Here is a 26,290-nt window from a genome sequence, read left to right on the forward strand (position 1 = left end):
TGAAATACCTGTTAAATATTTTGCTTCATTTTCTCTTTCTAAGTCTTTTGTTAGGTATATATATTACAAATATTTTCTCCCAGTCTGATGCTTCTTTTCATATTCTTATGAGTCATGCAAGTTTTTTAAATTTGATGAAGTACAAATTATCAAATTTTTTCTTTTATATTTTTGTTCTAGCAAAAATGCTTGGCAAACACAAGTTGACTAAGATTTTCTTTTATGATTTATTCTAGAGGTTCTGAAGTTTTAGATTTATGTTTAAGGCTATGGCTGACTTGTACTGATTTCTGCTTATGGAGTCATACTACAGTACATTTATAGATAACCAGTTTTTCAAACACCCTTTGGTAAAAATATTCTTCTTTTCCTTTAAATTATCTTGGTCATATATGTGTATCTATTTCTGGATTTTTAAGTGTTTCATTTCTAGATTTATCTTTGTGTCACTATACTATCTTAAATACTGTAACTTTAATCTTTGAAGTAAAATATATTAAGTTCTTTTTTTTAACAATTATTTGATTTTTTAGGTCATTTGAATTTCTACATAATTTATAGAATCTCTTTGGTAAGTTCTACAAATCACCTGTGGGGCTGTATTGACGGGAGTTATGTTTACTGTATGGATCAAGCTGGATAGAAATGACAACTTAGCAAATAACTCTTCATTTTAAATGTTTAATTTCTCTCAATAAGAGCTTATAGTTTAAATACTTGGCATATATGATAATTTTTCCCTAATATTGTTGATGCTACTGTAAAGGTTATGTTGAAAACATTCTCTAATCTTTCATTGCCAACATAGAAATACAATTAATTTTTGTTAGTTTACTTTTTGTATTTTGGTCCTGTTTCTTGCAGTATTCCTGCAGTCACAAATTGGTCTCTAGGAAGAAATCGAGTCAATAAGGGACTTACCTTGTCTGCTTTCCTTCTCTCAGAGATGATGGTCTTCTGGTATCTCAGAATAGTTCTGGTATGTATTTCATTCACTGTTGTGGTTATACAGGTTATGTTTGTAACTATCATATTACTATTTTTTCATTTTACACATTTTTGTATTACCTACTTTGATCTTTTTTAGAGGGGGAGAGCTAATGAACTATTTCATTTTTCCTCCCTAGTACCTCCTCAGTTATAAATACATTTTAACTACTTTCAGTTACTCCAGAGATTAAAACATGCTTTTTTGATTTACTGAGGTAAATTTTAAAGTATTACTTATACAACTCTTCTGTAATGCTAGAATCATAGAAAATTTGATTTCTACCTACCTTTTCAACTTTACAATACTGTCATCCTGAATTTTCATTCTAAACATATTGCAACTTTTCTGCTTAGTTTACAATATTACTTTGTACAGTCAGCATTTATTTCTGTTTTCTCATACATGTAAACTTTTTTCCATTGCAGTGGCTGACTTGTACTGATTTCTGTTTATGGAGTGATGCTATAGTACATTTATTTCATATTATAGATAACCAGTTTTTCAAACACCCTTTGGTAAAAATATTCTTCTTTTCTTTTAAATTATCTTGGTCATGTATGTGTGTCTATTTCTGTCATGCTGTATACGCTCACCATCTGTTAGTCACTTTGCAGCTCCCTCAGTTATCAGATTGTTGAAGTATTGCCGTGGCTGTATTAGGGTAAGCTTCATTTGATTTAATAACAGCCCCAAAGTGCAAGAGCAGTGATGCTGGCAACTTGGTCAGTCTCTTACTGTGCTGAATTTGTAAATGAAACCTTATTATAGGTGTGTATAGGAAAAAAAATAGTACATACAGGGTTTGGTACTATCCATATTTTCAGGCATCCACTGGGGGTAGTGGAAGGTGTCCCCTGCAGATAAGGGGGACTACTGTAGATTATTGCTAGTTATAGAATTGGAGATTGTCAGTTTTCTTTTAGAGTCAGTTATAAGTTTTTATGAATCTCCTTTGAAGGAAACAAGTCTTTTTTCTCTGGCTGCTTTTAAGATTTTAGCTTACTCAAACTGCTGATTTAAAAAAAAGTATGATGTACATAGGTGTCATGCTATTTTCTTATATACTCTGCTTTGGATCCACTGAGCTGCTTGACCTTGTTAGCTGACCCTCTTCAGTTAGGAAAAATTCTAGGTAGTTAATTCTAGGCAGTTAGTCCTTCAAATACTGCTTTTGTAGCCTTCACTTTCTTCTTTAGGAGATCTAAATACATGCATGCTAAATTTTGTGCTTATTCTATACATTTCTTATCTGACTTCTCTAGTTGTTAATAGTGGGACCGTTGGTTTATCATAACCCACTACATTCTACCCAGCAATGGAAGCTTTCTCATTCCATTTTAGTCTAACAATCTTGAATATTAAGAATTTATGCAAGATATAAACACTCAGGGAAGAAACTTTTTTTTAGAAGGATGTTTTCAAATAAACATAGTTTATCCACTTACCTCTGTTTTTCCCATGCAGAATTTTCATGGGCAGGATGATTTTTCCAGATGTTTCTTAAACATTTGGGTTTATAGCTGTCTCCCCACCCTCCTTCAATCTAAGCCCACTCATGGACTCCCAAGGCTACAGTTACCATTAATGTGCTTATAATAATGATTATGAAAATATCACCTGAGCTCTAAAATTAAGAGCTCAGTTAACACAAACCAGTCAGTCACTTAGGCAAAAACTAAAAATTACCTTCGATTTACCATTCTCCAGCCATACCGTTTCATAAGTCACCAGGGCCCCTTAGTCTAATCCTCTCAATAGCTCCCTTCCCTGTCGCCACCCTAGAGGAAGTCACTGTCTAACCTTGCATGACTGCAGTATGTTTTTGGGTTCTGTCTCTGCCTTTTTACTCCCCTTTAGTCCATTCTCTACATTAACACAAAACATGATCTCTCAAAAAATTATTTTACAGTACGCTGTATTGGACTTTAAAATGTATTCTTATTCTGTTACAGATTATAAAGCCTTAATCCTTTTTCTTCCTGCTTTTTACATTATGTGGTCTAGTCATACAATAAACTAGTTTTTAAACATGCCACGTATTTCTCATCACATCTAAGCTTTTTTCACAAGAACTTTCCTCTGCCTGGAAATAACCTCTTCCCTTAGGTCTTAATGTTAACATCACTTTCTCAAAGAAACATCCCGATACCGAGACTAGGTAGAACAGCTTTTTATACATTGTTAGAGCAGTCTATAGTTCATCTAACGTTAGTCATCATAAGGCAATAAGGTCCACGTAGAAGCGACAGTGCTCTCATATTTACCCTAATTGCTTGACACAGGTACAGGAGATACATGAGACACAAATTACTTGAAATATTTCTATAAGTTGTATAACTAAAGTATAGCAAACAGACATGATTTCAATTCAATTCTTTCTCAAAACAGTGTTTCCCAGACATTCTACATCCAAGGGCCATAAAACAAAGTTTTTTGGCATCTAGGAATGGCATATAAATTCTTGATCAAATGATGCTTCTCATTATTTATGTTTAAAACTCTGATGAAAGACATGCTTGTCAGAAAATTCCAAAACCCACATATAGATTAATATCACTCAATTTAAATATAATACATCGATAAGACATGCAGCCTGGGAAGAAATTATTTAGCTTCCTTGAGTTTCTGTTGAGTTTCAGGGCTGGTTTTTAAGATTAATCTTAACTAGGGCTTTGCATGTACATGGACATAATGACGCTGTCATCTTTAAAAGCTTATAAAGTTAACTGACAAATAATATGACAGAATTTGGAGCTCTTGATGGGAAAAAAAACTAAGAATAAATTCTACCTACATTGGAAAATCAAGGAATAACACAAGAACATTCCTTGACAATAAAAGGTAAAGGGGCACATCCTATGCCTCTTTCTTATCCCAGCACACCCCTCTCAAATTAGCACGCAGCCAGTCTTGCTTATCACAATCCTTTTAGTGAGTGTAGCAGTCAGGGTCCAGTGAGGAAGACAGACACTCTCAGGTAATTTCAAAGTTGGAATTTAATACAGAATATTGGTGACTGAGGAAGCCCTCAACTTACCATCACAGCATGAACTGTTTCCATTCATAGGACTGCATGAAATGGAAAAGCTGAAACTGTGACAAGCAGCTAAAACACCAAAAGTGAATGAGTGCTTGCCAGTAGACTCCCATTGGTTACACCTAGCTGAAAAGCAGTAGTTAAAAAATCTTGGGTACAGAGAGGTTCTTAGAGCAAAAGTAACCATGTTTATAGCAAAGTAAGATTTTTGCTGGAGCAAGTGTATTCCCTCAATGTCAATATGGCATGGTTTCATTCATAAAATATCTTAGAACTCACCGTTTCACTTCTGTGTTTGAAAAAGTTCATGTCTGTCCTCATTAAATGTTTGCACAAAATCAAGTAGTTAGTTTCAGCCTTATTAGTAGTAAAATAAAATATGGGCAAACGCTGGCTCCTGTAGCTCTTTAAGAGGCTGTCAGACATGCCTATGCTTCTCGAGAAAAGTTTTGCTATTTTGTTGGGAAAATAGAGGCTACAGGAGTAAGGGAGTGCATAAATGAGTTCTAAACTATTACATAAGCATTTACATTGTGTATACTTACACACGGAATGTGGTGGAATGTGGTTAAATGTCAGCTGCCCTGTTTTGAAGTACCTCTGAAATCACACCTCATGTTGCAAATTTCATTTGTATCCTAGCTTTTCCAGTCTTTGATGACTTGATCATGGTTTAATTCTATAATTATAATAATTAGTCCATTTTTAAGTTAAAAACTGAATTTCATAATTATCTATAAAATAAAACCTGTACTGAAACCATGACTAGCTTTAGACAATTAGAACAAGAAAACCTATGATAAAGCTGCCATTTTCTGTGGACTCTTGTGTACCTCTCTCATGTAAGTGGAAAATCTGGGTGCTATGCAAGCCTCACGCCTCCTATGGGCCACAGACATTACAGTTATGTTCTGTGGCAGTGAGCGGTTTAAGTCTAGCATAAGAAGCAGCAGCATTAACTTCACCATTTATTGCTTTATCCACACACTGGAAGGAAAGGGCAGCAGGTAACAAGACAGAACAGTGCTTCAGAAATTATTCCAGGAGAAGCCTGGAGCAACAAAGGGTTGTTATCTCGGCTGTGAGGCATGGAATATGTCAGGTGTAAAAAACATACCTTGAGGAAAACAATTAAAGTGTCTTGAAAACGACTGTATTCTATTTATCTGAGGCTCACAAGCTTTGTATCTGAGTAAATATCAGTGGTTGGGAAGGCATACCAAAACGTTCTGTTCTTGAATTGAAAATCTCTCTAATCCTGCCTAGAGTGTCTTATAAAACATAAAACAATCTTCCAGAGTCTTTCTATAGATAAGCACAGCTGTCTCTTAGTTGGGGGGATGAGATTCAAACACGTTTTAGAGCAGCTGGTTGTCGCCCTCCCCACTGCTTGGAAAATGGGAAAGTTTACTGGCAGCAAACCCCAGACCGAAAGCAGCAGGTACCTACACTGACCCCCAGGCGCTGGAATTCAGCAGGCAGCAGAAGCAGGAAGCCATGTGTGTTCTTTAATCTCTGTGATTTTAGCCTTTGTGTGAATTCAAAGAATAAAGCCCACGTGGTTGGTGGGTAGCTGTGGAGGGGGTGGGAGGATACCTCCTAGGTGGTTAAGAATATGGACTTTGGAAACACATCCTTTCTCTAGGTCTCAGTTTTCCCCTCTGTAAGATGGAAAACCAAAAAGATCTACCTCATAGGATTGGCACGAGGACAGACTAAGTACATCGTGCAATCCATGGAACATACACTGATTCACTATCACGATTATCAAGGTTTTGAAAACAACAACAATCCTTTCCCACCAGTTACTGCAAAAAGTAAAACAATGAGGAAAGATGGGAGTAAGTACCCCTACTTTGCAAACCTGTGTCAAGGGCCATATGCTTTAAAATAGTATCCATAGTTGGAATAACAACCCTATGAGATAGGTATTATTTTTCCCATTTGGCAGGTAAGAACTGTGACTCAGAAAATTTCAGTGACTTGTCCATGGTAAGAGGTAAAGCTGCATTCAACCCAAATCCATAAAACTCCAAGTTCCCTGCTCACTCAGCCACCTTGTGCTGCTACTCTCTCCAGAAAAGGAAGTATTTTGTAATTTAGTCAAAAGTTTTTTCTTGTTTGGGACCCTTTTGCTCTGGCTGAAACCTCCCAACTCACTCTTCTTGCTTTACTGCAAATATTTTGCACTGAGCTATTCCTCCTCTTTAACTGGGAAGTCTTTTGTTTTAACCCCTGAACATTTAAACTTAATTTCCAGAATATACAAAATTCCAGCTCATACAACTTAATAAGAAAACACAAACAACACAATCCAAAAATAGGCAGAAGATCTGAACAAGCAATTCTCCAATGAAAACATACAAATGGCCAATAGGGACATGAAAAAAATGCTCAATATCGCTAATTATCAGAGAAATGCAAATCAAAACTACAATGAGGTATATCCCTTCACCTCAGTAAGACTGACCATTATTCAAAAGTCCACAAACAATAAATGCTGTAGAGGCTGTGGAGAAAAGGGAACCCTCCTACACTGTTGGTGGGAATGTAGTTTGGTGCAACTGTTATGGAAAACAGTATGGAGATTCCTCAAAAGACTAAAACTAGACTTACCCTATGATCCAGCAATCTTACTTCTGGGTATATATCCAGAGGGAACTCTAATGTGAAAAGATACATGCACCCCAATGTTCATAGCAGCTCTATTTACAATAGCCAAGACATGGAAGCAACCTAAATGTCCATCAGCAGATGACTGGATAAAGAAGTTGTGGTATATTTATGCAATGGAATGCTACTCAGTCATAAAAAAAATAAAATAATGCCATTTGCTGCAACATGGATGGACCTGGAGAATGTCATCCTAAGTGAAGTAAGCCAGAAAGAAAGAAAAATACCACATGGTATCACTCACATGTGGAATTGAAAAAAAGAGAAAAAGAGGATAGTAATGAACTTACTTACAAAACAGAAACACTCACAGACAGAAAGCAAACTTACGGTACTGGGGGTGAGGGGGTGGGAAGGGATAAATTTGGGAGCCTGAGATTTTCAGATACTAAATACTATATATAAAATAGATACACAAGTTTATACTGTATAGCACAAGGAACTATATTCAACATCTTGTAGTAATATATGGTGAAAAAGAATATGAAAACGAATATATGTATGTTCGTGTATGACTGAAGCATTATGCTGTACACCAAAAATTGACACAACATTGTAAACTGACTATACTTCAATAAAAATATATTAAATATCACAGTTAAGAAAATAAAAATAAACTGTTCATAATCTCCACTCTGTTTCTCTGACTGGCACTCCTCATTCTAACTCTTGTTCTGCAGAAACATGCCAAATGTGATTGCACGGTAACTCTTCTACTGCCTCTTGTACCTTGATAGAGAAAATGTGATTTTTGTGATGGAAACTACTTAAATTTGTAAGTAAATCTCTTTGTTCTTAGACCATGATTTTTGAGTGTTTATTACACGCCTAACAATGGGTTGAGTGTTGTGGAGTGGGGAGTGTGTTTCCCACTTTCTATGTCCACGGTTTTTCCTTTTTTTTTAATCTCACTGTTCAACTTGAACATCCAGAGGTCCAAGAATTACAACAATGTAATGACAATAAGAGAGTGGTCACAAAGAAAGAAGAGAGTTGTCTTCTGGATCAAAGCTTTTATCCTAAGGTCCCAACACATGGTGAATTTCAGTTACCTGTGACATGTGTCACTAGGTCCATAATTTGGTGGTAATTATAATAGTTGAAATGCTGAAACTGGAGAATGATTTTTTTTCCCATAAATTAGAGTGGCTTCAAGGTTATCCCTCTAATTATGGCCTTTCACTCATTTGCATTCTGATATACTTCCTAGAGTGGAAAAGAAAAGAGCTAAAACAAATTTCCTAGTAATTAAGCTAGAAGCCCACTTTATCAATACAGTGTTTAGTGAAGTGGGCCTGCTCGTAAGAAATATGCTCTGCTATTTCTGCTAGATATGGCAGAAAGACAAAAACAAAGTTTGAGATGTTATCCTCTAGGAACCGGAGACTGAGACTAAGCAGATTTTTCCCCTTCAGAGATGTTTCTCCGTAACACCAATATGAAATAATACTATGGCCATCTTCTAAGATCCAAGATTCAAGTTCTAAATTATTTTTAATAATCTGTTTTACACATGTAGTAAGTATTCAATTCATGTTGGTTCAAATTCCACAATGTCTTCTGTGAATACCTAGTAGTCATTTCTACATTCTTCCTTAATAACTAAACCCTGATTTTATTCAGGCAAAAATTTACCCAGGATTTAGAGCTGAAACATGATTGGTCTAGTGTTCTTTACAAATGATTGGTCTAAGAGTGTTACATGTGACCCAGTCCTGACCAACTGGGTAGGGGAAAGTCTGCTAGGATGGTTCTGGAAAAGATTTATTTGTGGAGGATAAAAGATCATGTCATATAAAGAGAAAGCTCATTTTTTACTTCTTAAAATGAGGTTGTGTAAAAACATGAAATATGGAACTGATGCATTCATACTGAAATTATAAGGGAACACAACAAAATACAGGTGATGGTAGAGGGAAATCTGGAAAGAATCTAACTCTAATGACATTATTAAATATTAGAGCAACCATTATCTGGACTTCTTGCTGTGGTTTAAATGACTGACAGTAAATTTTGTTACTTACAATTAAAATTATTCCTCTTCTCAAATCCTATTACCACTTCTCAATGCCCAGCCGAAAATAGTTCAGAGGAAGATGATACAATCATTCCCCTTGCTGGGATTCCACATTCCAACCATCACGGAAACTTTCGATGCAGCTATCTCCCTCCAGCACTATTTCTTCAGAACATACAGACACTCCTTACTACGGGTTTCATACTATGGGTACCCAGTTTTGCACTGGGTTCTTATTGATCTCCCAGGTCACAGCTTTACTTAAACATGGCCACTGCATTTTCCATCGCTCACCTACACGTAGTTCATTCTTTCTCACAATTTGAATCCCAAATTATTTCACCTATTCAACCACATCACACTCAGCTAATTCATACTTATTTCCAACTCTAAAATCCAGGTTTTAAAGCAATCTATCATTCCCGTAAAAACAATGGCTGTTGGTATGGATCCAATCAACATGTTACTGAGATCTTGTTCAATACTTTGGGGTGGGGGTACGTAGAGAAGTCTCCGGAAGAAAGGGAGGATAAAATTCTGGGAGAATGGAAAGAGATCACAGCACAAACATTGCACTGAGGAATAAAGGCAAGCTCACTTAAGAGTGAAAGATCTTAGGCGCAAGGAAGTCAGAGTTTTACCTTGGGCAAACATTGATTGGGGATGTATACAAGACAGCCATTCGCTTAAGAGAGCCATGTGGCTTTTCAGAGCAGAGAATGTGGCCTTGCATTGCAGAACCGGAGATGTCACCACGTAATAGAGCCACTACATCACAGAGAGAAGGGACTGCCAAGTAGGTAGTAGCAATGCTTGAAGAGTCACACCTGTGTTTGAACACATTGGCATACACCTCCTGTACACTCCAATAAGCAGCTAAAGTCACAAGAGTTTACAAGACAGTGAAATACGAATTATTTCTGTCAATACAACACTATCTATCTATCTATCTATCTATCTATCTATCTATCTATCTATCTATCTATCTATCTATCAGTTGAGTTGTTAAGGCCTAGACAATTTTGGGCTACAACACTAATCTTTTGTCCTAAAAAGATATTTTGTACACGTTTTCAATTCTTCAAAAAAAAAAAAAAAAGCCACCATTCAAAGGAAGAATAAAGTGTTTGTTTTGCAAGGAGATGATAAAATGCATTTCGCTAGGCCCCCTTTCAGGATTCTCAGGGATGGATTTACCAATTCCATGAAGATAATTTGTAGTATATTGCATTTGTATTTTCTTTATTTCATTGTTCCATGTATAATTGTGTCATGTTTCTGAATTGTTCTCTTTTGATATCTGGTAATTACGTTTGATGGTGTTGATTTATGAATTCAGCAGAAGAAGTGACAAAGTACCTTACCCTGTACTAGAACTTCGGCAAATTAAAAATGCTTGCTTTTCACTTTACAGAATTCTTATTCAAACTGTTACTGCATATAAGAAAAAGTCTCCTTAACAACAGTGCTGACAGTGCAGTTCAAGTAATGGTAAAATTACTTGATGCTAACATTTCACAGTTTTTAATTATTTGTCCTCTTAATTCAACAAAATGATTGGGTGTATCTCAGCATTATGGGCAAAGTCCACTTCAATTTATGGAAAAACTTCTGAACTGAGTGTAGAAGCCTAAGAATATCTCCAGTGGGTGAACTTCTATGGGTAACAATACTCTATAGCTCAGCTTTCATGAACGCATGTTTCATCAGAACTGACAAAGAAGTGAGGTGGTGTGAGGAACAGATGGTCAAGAGTTTAGATAATGAAGTTTTACAACAGCACGGAAAATAAAGTGTCAGCCCTGCTTCTTTGTCCAGATACCTGATACATGTTAGTCCCAGGCTATAGAATTCGTTGTCCCAATGTTCATTCCCTGGGAAAGAAAAATGACTACTTCCAGTTGTCTTGTAAGACTCTCTAGTAAAACTCTGTTTAGAGTTGACAAATGGATGTAGAAGAGAGACTACTCTGGTTGTTCAAATCTTGATTCTGTAATAGCTAAATGTTGACTAGTTTTCTCTATTTATTTACATTAGCTTTTAGTATCTGAGATTCACGCAGAGTACAGATGTGTACAATATACTTCCAAATTATTGGTAAACTGTTTCAAATATATACAAATCATGAAACCAAAACTTATTCATGAAACAGTAAAGTAGTTGTTGCATTTAATGTTATGAAAGGCTCACATCTATAGACTGCTGATGCCATCAAGCTATCTTGACTCCCTTGCTACATTTATTTGGGTCAAAAGAAGTATATTTCTTGGGCATATCTATGACTTCAGGTAACACTCATACCCTGAAGTGTTCCACATCTCTGTCTTCAGTCCTGACATCTCTTTTGGGTTCCATTATATTTCCAGTTACTCTTTGGATATTTACACATGGATGTGCTGTAAGAACCTCAAATGCAACCCACTCCTAAATCCCCATATTCTCTGGGTAGATAAGCATAACTGTTAACAGTGATTAAAAATAATTTTAGAAGCAAATGGTCTACACTGGAAACTTATCTCTGCCACTTGGTGATCATGGATGATTTATTTAATCTCTGTGCACCTCAGTTTTCTTATTCAAAAAACAGGCACAATAATTATATCTAAGAGAACTGACATGACAATTAAATACATTATATATGTATATTAAACACTTGGAAGAGTGCATGGCACATAGTGTGCAATACATATAAATGTTTAACTACCATCATGATAGCCTGCAAATCTGTGCCTGTTCTACTCATAGTCACTAAAATATATTCACTCTATCTCCTAAATCTCTCTTACATCTTTGGAATGTAAGAGAAATGTCAGTCAAAGCAGGTTTAGATTTACTGTCCTATATCCGAAAATACAGAAACAAAACACAACATATTTATGGGCTCTTTTGATGTTGTCTTAATAGAAATCAGAAACATCTAAAAGAAAGGAGGTTGCTGATTAAAATACTATATCAAAGATTTTTTTTTAATTAAGGTAAACAATGATTGTGAGCAGTCTCACTACGAATGCTATAACTGAGGTAACAGTTATCTCTGGGCTGAATTTGAAAAAATCAATAACCTCTGAATTCAGTGGAATGTTATACTCTGGAGTACTTGACTCTATTAAAACTGGAATCTCAATGCTTTGTTTCATTTTCCTAACATTCATACTTAAACATGCTTCCTAAACCACCTGAAACCAAAGCGCATAAATAAGTCTGTAACATAATGGCACCAGGTAAAGAAGAGACAATTACTTCTACTCTCCTCAGCTAAATTTGGTTCTGCTTGCTGTGTCAGAGAGATGATGCAAAACATGACTGCTGTCATGAATCAGTCACATTTACAACCTTGACATTGAACTAAGTGGGCAGTAAGATGACTGCAGGCTCAAGGAATTGGTAAAGACTTGACAGAAAGAAGTCTAATTTATAATCTTTCTTATCTATCAATTTTCCAAAGACTTTAATGTTCTTCCTGGATATCAGACCTGAATTTACTTAGCCTTTGTGGCAGTGTCCAATTTATGCAGACCTTTTAGGTCTTCCTCACGCCAGGACCTGGAACCAATCCTGTGCAGACTTAGGGGCTGATGAGCCATCATTCCCAAGTAGCTCAGTGGCTTGGCATTGAGTCTCTTTCCCTGCCAGTGTGTTACTAACTTGGCCTCTTTGATTCCTCATAACTGGTCTGACTTCTTACCTATATCTGGAAGCCAGCACAGAATAGTAAAAAGAAAATTTTAACTGCAAGAGACTATGTGTTCATTGTTCACTTTGACTACTGAAAAATTCTATCCTAGTTACTTCACTTCTCTGAGCTCACAATTTTTTGTGCATTGCATGGGTTGGATTCAATGATTTATAAGGTCTCATCCTACTCAACATCACTAAATCTTAATTACTACATCTTCCTCTAGGTCCTTCCACAGACACTTGAAAATCATGACAGGTTAAAGCAGTGACTAGATGACTTAAACTCTGTTCTCACACTTAGTTCCTTGGTACATGCAGATTATTTGCCTCCCCATATGCTATGGACAAAATTGTGTCCCCTCATATGTTGAAGCTGTAACCCACAATGTGACTATATCTGTAGATAGGGTCTTTAGGAGGTAATTAAGATTAAGTGAGGGATTTCTAGTCCCAGATAATGATATAGGAGGCTCCCAAACTCAGCTTCTCCCACAGACACACTGAATCTACAGCTACATATGGAGCAATTCCCTCTAAAAGAAATTCAGAAACCAGCTGAACAAACCCTCCACATCTGGTCAATGAGAAAAAGCCCACATCTAAAAAGTGTAGGAAAGGCTGTGACACTCTCACCATTAATCCCACCCCTGGCAAAGAGACACACAATTGGGAGTAGACTCAAAATTCATACCTTCTTCTTGAGGTCTAAAGGTTTTAGACCAAATACTTAGCACCCCAACTTTTAAAACATCTACCTGAGGGACAGGACACCCAAACACCTACCTCTAAAAACCAACAGGGTCTGCATCCTTGAGATTCACAGACCATAGCAAATAAATAAAAAGTTCTTAACAGGCTTGCAAGAACTTGCTGTGACTATTTGCCCCACCCCCGGGCATCACAACAGAGAAAAAAGAAACACCCATTACCCAGTCTTTCCCTGAAAGAGATCTATTTGCATACTGCAGAAGCTGCTGTCTAAGGGTCAGGCTTCTAATTTAGCACACATCAAGGAGCTGATCACAATCCTTCCCAGAGACTGGGGAGGCCAATGGATGCCATTTTCATATTCTCCATCTGACTCACTCCAGATTGCTGGGGTCTCCCTGAAGGAAGCTTATGCACATATCTGGCATCTCAGCTTTTGTACCTACCACCCAGAGGATGAATCCTTTGATTGCCTGCCTCTGGTAAACAGCGGAGCTTGTGTTCCCAGGTCCCAGAGGATTGTGCAAACCAAGAAACAGTTCTTAATCAGCTATTCCCCTAGGGCTCAGTGCAGAGGGAGCACACAGAGATGCCCATCTCCCTGTCATTCCCTAAAGAAGGCCTAACTGCTGCTTCCTGAGGGTCAGACATTTCTAACACTCAGAGAAGTAAGAAAAAAACAAAAACAAAAAAATCTAAGAAAACTAGGACAGAATTATTCAGTAGTCAAACTGAACACTGAACATATAGTCTCCTGGGTTGAAAATTTCTATTCCATGTTTGCTTCCAGTTACAGATCAGAAGTCAGAGCAGTTATAAGGAATCTAAGGGGCCAAGTGAGCAACACAAGTTAGCAGGAAAAGAGACTCAATGCCAAGCCAGTGAGCTTCCTGGCAGATGCTCACTGAGGTCAGGAGAACAATGCATGAACAAAATCAGAATTTTAAAAATATAAGGAAGTATTAAATAGAAACCATAGAGCTTAGGAATACAATAATTGAACTGAAAATTTCAATGCAGGGACTCAATATCTGACTAGATCACACAGAAGAAATGAACAGCAAACTTGAAGACAAGATAATGGAATTCAATTGGAAGAGGAGAAAAAAGAATGAAAAGAAGTGAAGATAACTTAAGAGACTTATGGTATACCATCAGACAGACCAATATTCACATCATAGAGGTCCCAGAAGAAGAAGAGAGAAAGGGATGAAAAACTTATTTGAATAAAAAATGGCTTCTTTAACCTTAGGAAAGAAACAAACACCCAACTCCAGGAAACCTAGAATGTTCCAAACAAGATGAGTCCAAAGGAACTCACGACAATGCATTTTATAATTATATTGTTAAAAGTTAGGCAGAAGAGAATACTATATGTAGCAAGAGAACAACAACTTACAGTACAAGACAATCAGCAGACTTTTCAGTGAAACATTATAGGCTAGAAAGAAGTGGCATGATATATTCAAAGTATAGGAATTAAAAACAAACAAAATCCCTGACAATCAAGAATATTCTATCCAGCAAAGCAGTCTTTCAGAATTGAAAGAGAGATCCAAAGTTTCCAGCAAGCAAAATTCAGAAGAGTTTACCACCACCAGACTGGGCTTACAATAAATGTTAAAAGGACATTTTCAAGTTATAACAAAATGAAACTAGTTAGTAAGAGGAAAACAAATAAAAGTATAAATCTAACTGTTAAATCAGGATATTCTATTGTCATAATGGTAGTGGGTAAATCACTGATACATCTAGCATAAATCTTAAAAGACAAAAGTGTTGAGTAACTATAAATACAATAATTGGTTAATGGACACAAAAGTTTAAAACATGTAAACCGTGGTATCAAAAACACAAAATGTTAGGGAGGAAGGTAAAAATATAGAGCTTTTGTATGCGTTGAAACATATCTGTTATCAGCTTAAAATAGACTGTTATAAATATAAAATATGTATGTAGGCCTCATGGTAATCACAAAGCAAAAAAAAAACGATAATAGACTAAAATAAATGATCTATGCATATCACTATAGAAAATCATCAAATCACAAAGGTAGGGAAGAAGAACAAAGCAATTACAAAATAGGTTGAAAACTTAGCAATATAGCAATAGTAAATCCATATTTTTCAATAATACTTTAAATAGACAAAAATATCTAATCAAAAGACATGGAGTGGTTGAATGGTTAAAAAAACAAATGACAACAATAAACAGTACCTATCTATATACTGCCACAGGAGACTTCAGTTTTAAGGACTCAGACTAAAAATGAAAGGATGGAAAAAGATAGTCCATGCAAATGGAAACCAAAAGAAAGCTGGAGTAACTGTACTTATATCAGATGAAATAAGCTTTAAGCAAAGACTATAAATAACAGTCAAAAAGTCATTATATAATGATAAAGGGGTCAATCTAACAAGAGGATACTGCATTTGTAAATACAGAGGAGCACCTAAATGTTCACAGACTTGAAAAGAGAAATGGCCAATAATACAATAATAGTAGGGGACTTCAAGAAGAAATATGAGACTTAAACTACACGTTAGACTAGATGAACTTAATAGAAATTTATAGAACATTCCATCCAACAGGAGCAGAATACACATTCTTCTCAAGCACAATTGGAACATTTTCCAGGATATATCATGTTAGGCCACAAACAACTCATAATAAATTTAAGAAGACTGGAGTTATATCAAGCATCTTTTCTGACCACAGAAACTCACAACCAATTGCAAAAGAACAACTGGGAAATTCACAAATATGTGAAGATTGATAGACATACTCCTGAATGATTAATGGATCAAGGAAGAAATCAAAACAGAAATAAAAAATATCTCAAGACAAATGATAATTGAAATACAATGTAATAAAACTTATGAGATGAAACAAAAGCAGTTCACAAGAGGGAACTTTATGGTGATAAATGCTTACATTAAGAAAAAAAAAGCATTGCAAATACCAACCTAACTTTAAAAACCTCAAGGAGCTAAGGGAAAAAAACAAAAGAACTAAGTCCAAAGTTAACAGAAGGAAGGAGATAAAGATCAGAGGGGAAATAAATGACATAGAGACTAAAAAGACAAGAGAAAAGATTAACGAAGCTAAAAGCTGGTTATTTGAAAAGATAAATGAATTAGACAAACCTTTAGCTAGACTTACCAAGAAAAAAGAGTGGAGTCAAATAAAATTAGAAATGAAAACATACATATTCGAACTAATACCACATGAACACAAAGGATCAAGAGAGACTACTACGAACAATTAAATGCCAACCAATAGGACAACCAGAAGAAATGAGTAAGTTCCTAGAAACATACAGCCTACCAATACTGAATCACGAAGAAGCAGAAAATCTAAAGAAACTACTAGTAAGGAGATTGAATCAGTAATCAAAACCCCCCAACAAACAAAAGTCCAGGACCAGATGGCTTCACTGCTGAATTTTACCAAACACTTAGAGGAGAATTACTACCAATCTTTCCCAAAATATTCCAAAAATAGAAGAGGAGGGAACCCACCCAAACACATTTTATGAGGCCAGTGTTGCCCTGACATGAAAAGCAGACAAGTGACACAACAAGAAAATTACAGACCAGTATCTCAGGTGAACATAGATGCAAAAATCCTCAACAACATATTAGCAAACCAAATTCAACATAAATATTTCAAAGGGAATACACACCATGACTGAGTGGGATTTATTCCAGGAATTCAGATAGTTCAACATCTGGCTATCAATCAGTGTGACAGACCACATTAACAAAATGAAGAATAAAAATTATATCATCATCTCAATAAATACATAAAAAAGCATTTGACAGAATTCAAAATTCATTCATGATAATAAAACAACAACAAAAAACTCTCAACAAACTGAGTATACTGGGAATGTAGCTCAACATAAAAAGGGCCACAGATACCAAGCCCGCAGTTAACAGCATACCCAAATGGTGCAAAGCTAAAAGCTTTTTTGGTAAAATCAGGAAGAAGACAAGGATGCCTGCTCTTGCTACTTTTACTCCCCACAGTACTAGAAGCCCTGGCAGCTGGCCAAGAAAAAGAAAGAAAAAGGTATCCATCCAAGTGGGAAAATAAGGAATGAAAGTCTCTCTATTTGCATGTGACTGTTTCATATAGATAAAATCCTACAGACTGCCAAAAGACTCTCATAATAAATAAATTCAGTGAAGTTGTAGGATACAAAATCAATATTTAAAATAATTTGCATTTCTATACACTAACAATAAGCTATCAAAAAATAAACTAGAAAAACAATCTCATTCACAGTTGCATCAAAAAGAATAAAATACATAGGGATAAATTTAACCAAGGAGGTAAAAAATCTATACACTGAAAACTATAAGGCACTGATGAAAGAAACTGAGGGAGCTACAAATAAACTGAATGATATTCCATGCTTATGGATTAGAAAATTGATTTTGTTAAAATGTCCACATTACCCAAAGCAATCTACACACTCAATGTGATCTCGATCAAAACCCCAATGTCATTTTTCATAGAAATAGAACAATTAAAAAATTTGTATTTAAACACTAAAGACCCTAAATAAGCAAAACAGTCTTGAGAAAGAAGAAAAAGCTGCAGGCATCACACTTCATTTTCTGATTTCAAAGTATTTTAAAAAGCTATAGTAATCAAATCAGTATGGCATTGGTATAAAAACACACACACAGACTGATCGAACAGAAAATGCCCAGAAATAAACCCATGGTTATATGATCAATTAAATCACAATAAAGTGCCTGGAACAATGGGAAAACAACAGTTTTGTCAGCAAATGGTGGTGGGAAAACTAGACAGCTACATGCAAAGGAACGAAACTAGACTACCATCTTACACTATCCACAAAATTAACTCAAAATGAGTGAATACTTGAACATAAGACCTCAAAAATCATCAACTCCTAGAAGAAACCAAAGGGGTAAACTTCTTGACAATGGTTTTGGCAAAATTTTTTTTCATTTGACAACAAAAGCAAGGGGAATAAAAGCACAGATCAACATGAGACTACATCCAACTAAAAAGTTCCTGTACATTAAAATAAACCATTAAAAAATGAAAATTCAATGTACAGAATGGAAGAAAATATTTGTGAATCATGTATTTGATAAAGGGTTACTATTCAAAATATATAGTCATCAAGGAAATGCAGATCAAAACCACAATGAAATATCAGCTCACAATTTTTACAATGGCTATTATCAAAATGACAAGAGAGAATAACTGTTGGCAGGGATGTAAAGAAAAGGGAACACTTGTTCACTCTTGGAAGTTTAAATTAGTTCAGCCACTGTGAAACACAGTATGGAGGTTTTTTAAAACTTAGTAACAGAACTGCTAATGTAATCCAGAAATCCAACTTCTAGGTATATATCTGAAGAAAATTAAAATAGGATATGGAAGAGATGTCTGCACTCCCATGTTCATTGCATTATTATTCATAATAACTAAGATATGGAAACAACCTAAGTGTCCACTGATGGATGAATGAGTAAAGAAGTAATAGTATATATACTATAGAATATTGTTCAGCTATGAGAAAGAAGGGAAACCTGCCATTTATGTCAACATGAAAGAACTTTGGAGGCATATGCTAAGTGAAATAAGCCAAAAAGAAAAAGACAAACAGTGCACGGTATCATTTATATTTGGAATCTAAAAGAAAGCCAAACTCATAGAAACAGAGTGAAAAAGTGGTTTCCAGGGCCTGGGAAGCAGGGGAAATAAGGAGAGGTTGATAAAAGGGTACAAACATTCAGGTATAAGGTAAACAAGGTTAATCTAAGGATGAAATGTAAAACCCAGTGACTACAGAAATGGTGCTGGGATAACTGGAAGCTTGTATGTAAATCAATGAAGTTAGAACACTCCCTCACACCATACACAAAAATAAACTCAAAATGGCTTAAAGACCTAAACGTAAGATAAGACACTATCAACTTTTTAGAAGAAAACACAGGCAAAACATTATCTGACATACATCTCAGCAATCTTCTCCTAGGGCAGTCTACCCAGGCAATAGAAATAAAAGCAAAATGGGACCTAATTAAACTTACAAGGTTTTGCACAGCAGAGGAAACCACAAGCGAAACAAAAGACAACCTACAGAATGGGAGAAAATATTTGCAAAAGATGAGACTGACAAGGGCTTAACTTCCAGAATATATAAACAACTCATAAACTTGATTAAAAAAAAAAACAAAAAACCCAACTCAATCCAAAAATGGGCAGATGACCTAAACAAACAATTCTCCAATGAAGACATAGAAATGGCCAACAGCCACATGAAAAATGCTCAATATCACTAATTATCAGAGAAATACAAATCAAAACTACAATGAGGTGTCACCTCACACCTGTCAGAATGGCCATCATTTAAGTCCACAAACGATAAATGCTGGAGAGGCTCTGGAGAAAAGGAAACCCTCCTATACTGTTGGTGGGAATGTAGTTTGGTGCAGCCACTATAGAAAACAGTATAGAGATTCCTTAAAAAACCTAAAAATAGATTTACCATATTACCCAGCAATCTCACTCCTGGGCATATATCCAGAGAGAACTCTAATTCAAAAAGATACATGCACCCCAATGTTCACAGCAGCATTATTTACAATATCCAAGGTGTGGAAACAACTTAAATGTCCATCAACAGATGACTAGATAAAGAAGCTGTGGTATAGTTATGCAATGGAATACTACTCTGCCATAAAAAAGAATAAAATAATGCCATTTGCAGCAACATGGATGAACATGGAGATTGTCATTCCAAGTGAAGTAAGCCAGAAAGAGAAAGAAAAATACCATATGGTATCACTTATATGTAGAATATATTTTAAAAAAAAGACAAACTTACTTACAAAACAGGAAGACTCACAAACATAGAAAACAAACTTATGGGAACCAGGGAGGGAAGTGGGTAGGAAGGGATAAATCAGGAGTTTGAGATTTGCAGATACTAATATATATAAAATAAAAAACAAGTTCATACTGTATAACACAAGGAACTATATTTGTTGAGTAACTTATGGTGAAAAAGAAAAAGAAAATGAATATATATATATGTTCACGTAAGACTGAAGCATTATGCTGTACACCAGAAATTGACACAACATTGTAAACTGACCATACTTCGATAAAATATATATATATGAAAAAAGTCACTGTATTGTACAATTTAAAGTTGCTGAGAGTAAAACAAATGTTTTCACCAAACCAAAAAACAAAACAATGTGTAGTGATGGATGTGTTAGTTAATTAGATAGGAGAAGTTCTTTTGCAATATACATGTATAGTAAATCACCAGGATGTACAATTTAAATATCTTACAGTTTTGTCAATTTTGTCTGAAACTCAAAAAAATTTTAATTACATTAGAGTCATCATAGAAATGAGGCTCTAATCAGATAGGATTAGTATTCTCATAAGAAGAGATCTCTCTCTCACTCTGTCTACCATAAGAAGACATAGCAAGAAGGCAGCCATCTGCAAGCCAGGAAGAGAACTCTCATCAGGAATCAAATCAGCAAGCACCTTGATCTAGGACATCTCAGCTGCCAGAACTGTGAGAAATAAATTTCTATTGTTTAAGCCATCCCATCCACAGCATTTTGTTATGGCACCCAAGCCAACTAAGACATCACACATTTAACTTGTTCTGATTTAGCAGAGATGCTTGGGACATAATCCTATACAGATGTTTCATCCGTTCCTTGTAATTTACTAGAAAACTAACTGTATCCTAACCTAATGGAATTCTATGAGTCTGCATTATACCCTAATGCTAGCCTTCCTGGTGTATCCCTTCTAAATTCCCAATGAACAAACATCATCTATTTACATATATATTAAATTCTCAAACTACTATTACTGTAACGCAGTTTTGTTAATATAAAGAAGAATATAGGCAAGAATGCACTAGAGTGTGATTAGCTGATAAAATGGGTAACTATACGATCCTTTTTGCTTCAGCAAGATTACTGGCAACAAAACACAATATAGCAGCGTGTTGGGCAAAAGCAACTTGAACGTCAAACCTCTTGATCAGCAAGGGAACAACACAAAATAACAAGGCAGGGAATTATGTATTGTTCATGGAAAAATGAGGTCAAATTAAATTGCACAACAGGTTTTTGTTGATCAATGTATTTGAGTACCTACTAACTGACAAAATTATTAGTAGAATACTCCAACCAAAAGGTAAGGCATCGACTTCTAATTTATAATTCAATTTCAGTTTGATGGAACTCAGTATGCCCCTTTTTGAGGAAAAAATATTTCTAAATCTGTAAGAAGGAAGACCCTAAATGATCAGTATGTTGTAAAAATCCAGATGGACTACACTGTTAAATATACAATATATAGGTCTTGCACTTCTAAACCAAAAGAAGTATTAAAAGTTCTATTCAATATTATTTCATAATAATAGGGAACTTGGCAGCTAGTTATTGAGAGGGAGTATCATATTTGATGGTATCTAGCCACAGATTAGTCTAAAACATAAATAACCTACAGAGTATGAACTTTCACAGCTCTCCGCCTCACCCCAACATATCAGAAAGCAAGCAAAACATATTATTTTACTACGTGTTTTCTATATTCATGGCTAATATACACTATGATGATGTGGATTTTGTTAGGCAACCTATACTGCCCCTCTTACAACATATCATTGAGAAGAGATTAGATGAAATTTAGGACAAATGGAAGAGTACTGAAATATATAGTCAAAAAATCTGTGGGTTCATTTTACTTAAGAGACATTGGTTGCATACCATGGGTTTTTAGAATTTTAGATGCATAAGCTTCTATCTCTACAGTGCAACAAAATTGATCTGATTTAAGGATCACAGTCTAAGTATTTCAATCCTATTTATGCCAAAATATTGACATTCATGGATTCCCAAATTTTGGGGTTATAGCTTATAAATAAATCAACTCGTAAAACTTGGAGTGCTAATCACAAAAGAAAGCAACATCATACATGGCAGTAGTATGCTTTTTCAGATTATCTATTAAATTGTTCTTATTTAACTCATGTTACATATAAACTATTTAATTTATGGTTATCATTAATCCTAAAATCATAATTAGTATTTACTGATTCATTACAACAGAAATATTACATCCATTATCCCATTTATGTCTGCAGATGGACCAAACAAATTCAATGGGAAATGTGAAATTGATATTCCCATTTTATAGATATGGTAAAGGAGGTTTATTTCCTTTCCCAAGATCACAAATCTAGTCAAAATTTATGGCTAATATTTACACAGCTTTAAAGCACAACAAACAATACTTATTGTATACTAAGCATTATTTAAAAGCTTTACTTATATTTAAATAATTTAACCATCACACTTCATTTTGGATTTGGTATCTGTACTCAATTGATTCTAATCTTTCCCTCCCAAATGTGATTGTGGTTTGCTGCACCTGCTTAAGTCTAGTCAAACACACAGTCCTGAGATGTTCTAACGATGCTTCTGGCTTGCAGGAATGGGGAGAATGTGAGTGGGTTAAAAGCTACATTTTGGAAAAAAATCAACTCTTGTTTATGACTTCTGTCTGGTGTTTCTCGATCACTCTATTTAACGGGGAATGTTCATTTTGTACACATTTCTGCTCCAGAACCCCCGTCACCTCTTTCGTGTCATTTTACTTTCTTTGTGTAGATAGCCAGAAGGGAAAAAATGTATTAGACATAGGTGAATCTTCCAAGTGTCAAAGTAGATATTACCTAGATTTGAGAGAACAACTCTATACTCACCTTCAATTACATTTTCAATTGTCATTAAAGCAAGCTGATCTTAAAATCATTAAATTCAAATTTAGAGCAGGCTGCAGGGCAGGCTCTCGGTGGTGTGGAGAGCACTGGAGATGCATGAGTGCTTGGGAGTGACAGCATGAGACAGCCGCCATCAGGAGAGTTGAAAAAGGGAGAAACAGCCCTACAAATGTATTTTTATTGTCTCTTTCCTTTCTCCTTACCAATGTCTTCTGATCTAAACTTCCTATAGGGAGACGTGAGAGAATAAGAACTAAAAATACATTTAGAAAAGAGGAACTTTATATCACTAAGATAAAATAAACTATTCATGTACTTAAAGAGTATTTAGATTTGAGGGATAGTGAAATGTACTGTTAGGAGTGCAAGCTTTGGAGTCAAAAGGCTTAGATTTGAATCTTGCTTCCACCAACACCGACTGTGTCACCTCAGGGGCCAGATATGTAATTTTTGCTTCAGGTTTTAATTTGCAAAGTTGTGACGATAATAGCAGAGATATTACTAAATGATTTTACAGATTAAATGCAATAATTCATGTAAAGAACTTAAAGCACTCTCGGGTATATAGCAGGCCCTGGGAAAAGAACTACTGTCATTGCTGCTAGTGGTAATAGTGAGGTTATTTTTTAATACACATTGTATTATAGATGCTAAGGTGATCGTTTTACACAGAGATCTATACAAATCACAACTGCACAAATAGTCCCCACTATTCCTGCTGGGATATTCTCATGAGAAATAATATCCTATTCTGAAATGATACAGGAAAACCAAAAATTTGAAATGCCTTAAGCTAAGTGGGGTGAATGGTAGGGTGGCGAGGTTGCACCTATCAGGATTTCCACTTACAGGGGCTCATGGAACCACAGATACGAAAAATATGGGATCCCTGGAGGGTTTAGGCATCATGGACAGGTTCCTACTTTTTGATTCAACTTCCTTAAAGAGTAGGAACCTCTCTACAAAGCAGAGGAGTGAACTTTAGAGTCAGCAAGACCTGAGCTCTCCCCCTGGCTTCATCTTACAAGAGATGTGTGAACATGAACAAATTATTAAGTTTTTATGAGACACAGATCCAACATTTGTGAAATGGAGATAATATATGCACACTAGGCAGACGGTAACTAAAAGGGATGATGTATATAAAACATAAGACCTTACATATAATGAGGCTTCAGCAAGTTAGTTATTCTTATTTCTAAACTTTAAATTGGAAAATCAAGCACAAATTTAATTTTTATTAAAAAAACAACTTTTGTATATGTATACATATGTACGTATTTTCATATTCAGGCAAAGGCCCTTGGTATATGACCCCAGAGATTGTGGCTAAAACAAACTCCCTTTTACTTGAAGAGCCCTTTAAATCTGAAAAGTTGGCAAGAGGAGATTCTCAAGTCCTCTTGCATGAGTCAATAGACCATCTTTCTCAGCTTTTGACTTGTTTTTCCCAACATAAGACCACAAACAGCCCAAATATTTACACTGAGCCCTCCAAAGTATAAACACTCTAGGGTTGTTCAGGAGTTTTGTTCATCACCTTCACATTTCTTTTCAGCTCCCTCCCAGGCACTTAAAGCCATTCAGCAAAATCATGCCATTGATGGCATTGCACCTGGCATGGCTGGTGCTCCCAGGTGGAGAAGCAGATGTATAATGGACCTATTTGAAAATGCTACATTAGAGAAGCAGCTCTACAAACAAAATTAGTGAGATAGCGCCAAGGATTGCTCTTCCTTCTGTTCCATGACAGTTTATCATCCAGAAAAAGGAACTGCCAGGTAAGCCGTGGAGCACAGTTAAGGGAGAAGGCGAAGGAAAGGAGGTCTGTAGCAGCAGGTGTCCTCTGGATATTGTGCAGGGAGAAAGAATGCGAACTAAGGCGTTCAGCTCATATGTCCGTGCACATTAAGCCATTTAGCTAGCGTATGGAATGTTTCAGGTTGTCCCAGGGATATAGACAAGGAACTAAATATTGACTTAGCAAGTGCTCAAATGAGAAGTATAATTAAATTAAATAGTACAAAGGGGAGGCTTGTTTCATAGACTCCAGTAATTGCTTAAAACTCAAAAGAGACCAAATAAAGGTCAAAAAGGTGTAGCAGCAACCAGGCAGATAAATATAGCGAGACCTATGAAAGACATGAGCACAGAAGTGAAAAAAAATTCAAAAAGCACGATGGCTCAATTGTTAAAAAGGATTGGATGTCGTCATGACCATAAATAATTAGTTCTGTCTTTTAAGTCAAGTCTGCTCTGACACATGCAGCTGTGCATTAGTTCTAATGTTACTGTAATGACTGGCTATGTGCAGAAATGCCTTAGGGCAATGCCCTTTCCTTGGAAAAGCTGGACTGAGAGCCTCATGGAGAACAGGCGTAGTACTTTGGAGCTCTAAAAATGCTGTATTTCCAGTCCCACTTCAGAAAGGAGAGCGCGAAAAGGACCAGGAGGATGATTCTAGTGCACTAAGGGTTGGCTATATCAGAATACAATGTTGGAAGTATAAGGGAGCATGTTTGTGAACAGACAGATAAAGAAGGACTCTGATTTTATCCCTGAGACCCCAAAGCTACTATCACTGGACATCAGGGGTAGCAGAGCCTCTCCTAGACGAGAGGGAGCTGGAGGATGGAGGACAGAGGTGGAGGAACAGAAGACTGAGACAGATCTCCATCCTTGTACTTAAGCTTTCTGAGCTTTATCTTCTCATTAACAAAATGGAGATAAGAGTGGGACTTTCCTCAGAGCACTGTTTGTATACAAAATAATTAACATATGTAAGGGGTTTAGAATGAGCTATGTTCATTATTAAGAGCTTGATAAATATTAGTTATCATTGTTGTTATCATTTTTCTCTTCTATAAGTATCACAGAAGATAAAAATAAGAACCATGCCCTAAAGAAGTGCCTGATCTGCTCAAAGTTTGAGATATGGACCCGGAATCTGCTCAAGTTGCCATGTTCACTAAAGCTTCAGCGCTGCTGTGCTAAGCAACTTAGTACCACGTATATGTGCTTTAGAATCAGGACCAAGTTTAAGATCACGCCCTGCCTTTTAATAGCTTTGTGATCTTGAAGAAGTTGTTCAACCTCTTTAAGTTTCAGTTTCTGTATCTATAAAATTGCAATAACACTAGCTATTTCGTACAGCTTCTTTTTGGTGACAATTATGAAAGGAAATGCATATCAAATATTTAGGACATTGCCTAGCACTAATGAGGACTCAATTTCATAGACGTACAGAGGCAATATATGCATATATTACATATATCACCTGCGATATGAATGACACTTACATGCATGCAATACACACATAAATGGACATACACACAAAAGCACACACTGCCTTTCATGCCCTTAACTCTAAATAAA

The 26,290-nt window shown here is 35.8% G+C and overlaps 1 protein-coding gene and 1 long non-coding RNA gene across 8 annotated transcripts in view; one reads left to right on the plus strand and one right to left on the minus strand.

Annotated features, from left to right (window-relative positions):
• The window catches only part of CTNNA3 (catenin alpha 3), a 1,348,033-nt gene that overhangs the window by 20,309 nt on the left and 1,301,434 nt on the right, over positions 1-26,290 (minus strand). The window lies entirely within an intron of this gene.
• LOC116667179 lies at positions 601-26,017 on the plus strand. Its single transcript, XR_004323971.1, has 3 exons — positions 601-979; positions 7,382-7,476; positions 24,474-26,017. It is a non-coding gene; the product is annotated as an uncharacterized LOC116667179 (long non-coding RNA).

The sequence above is a fragment of the Camelus ferus genome, chromosome 11, assembly GCF_009834535.1.
Source record: "Camelus ferus isolate YT-003-E chromosome 11, BCGSAC_Cfer_1.0, whole genome shotgun sequence".
NCBI classification, from domain to species: Eukaryota; Metazoa; Chordata; class Mammalia; order Artiodactyla; family Camelidae; genus Camelus; species Camelus ferus.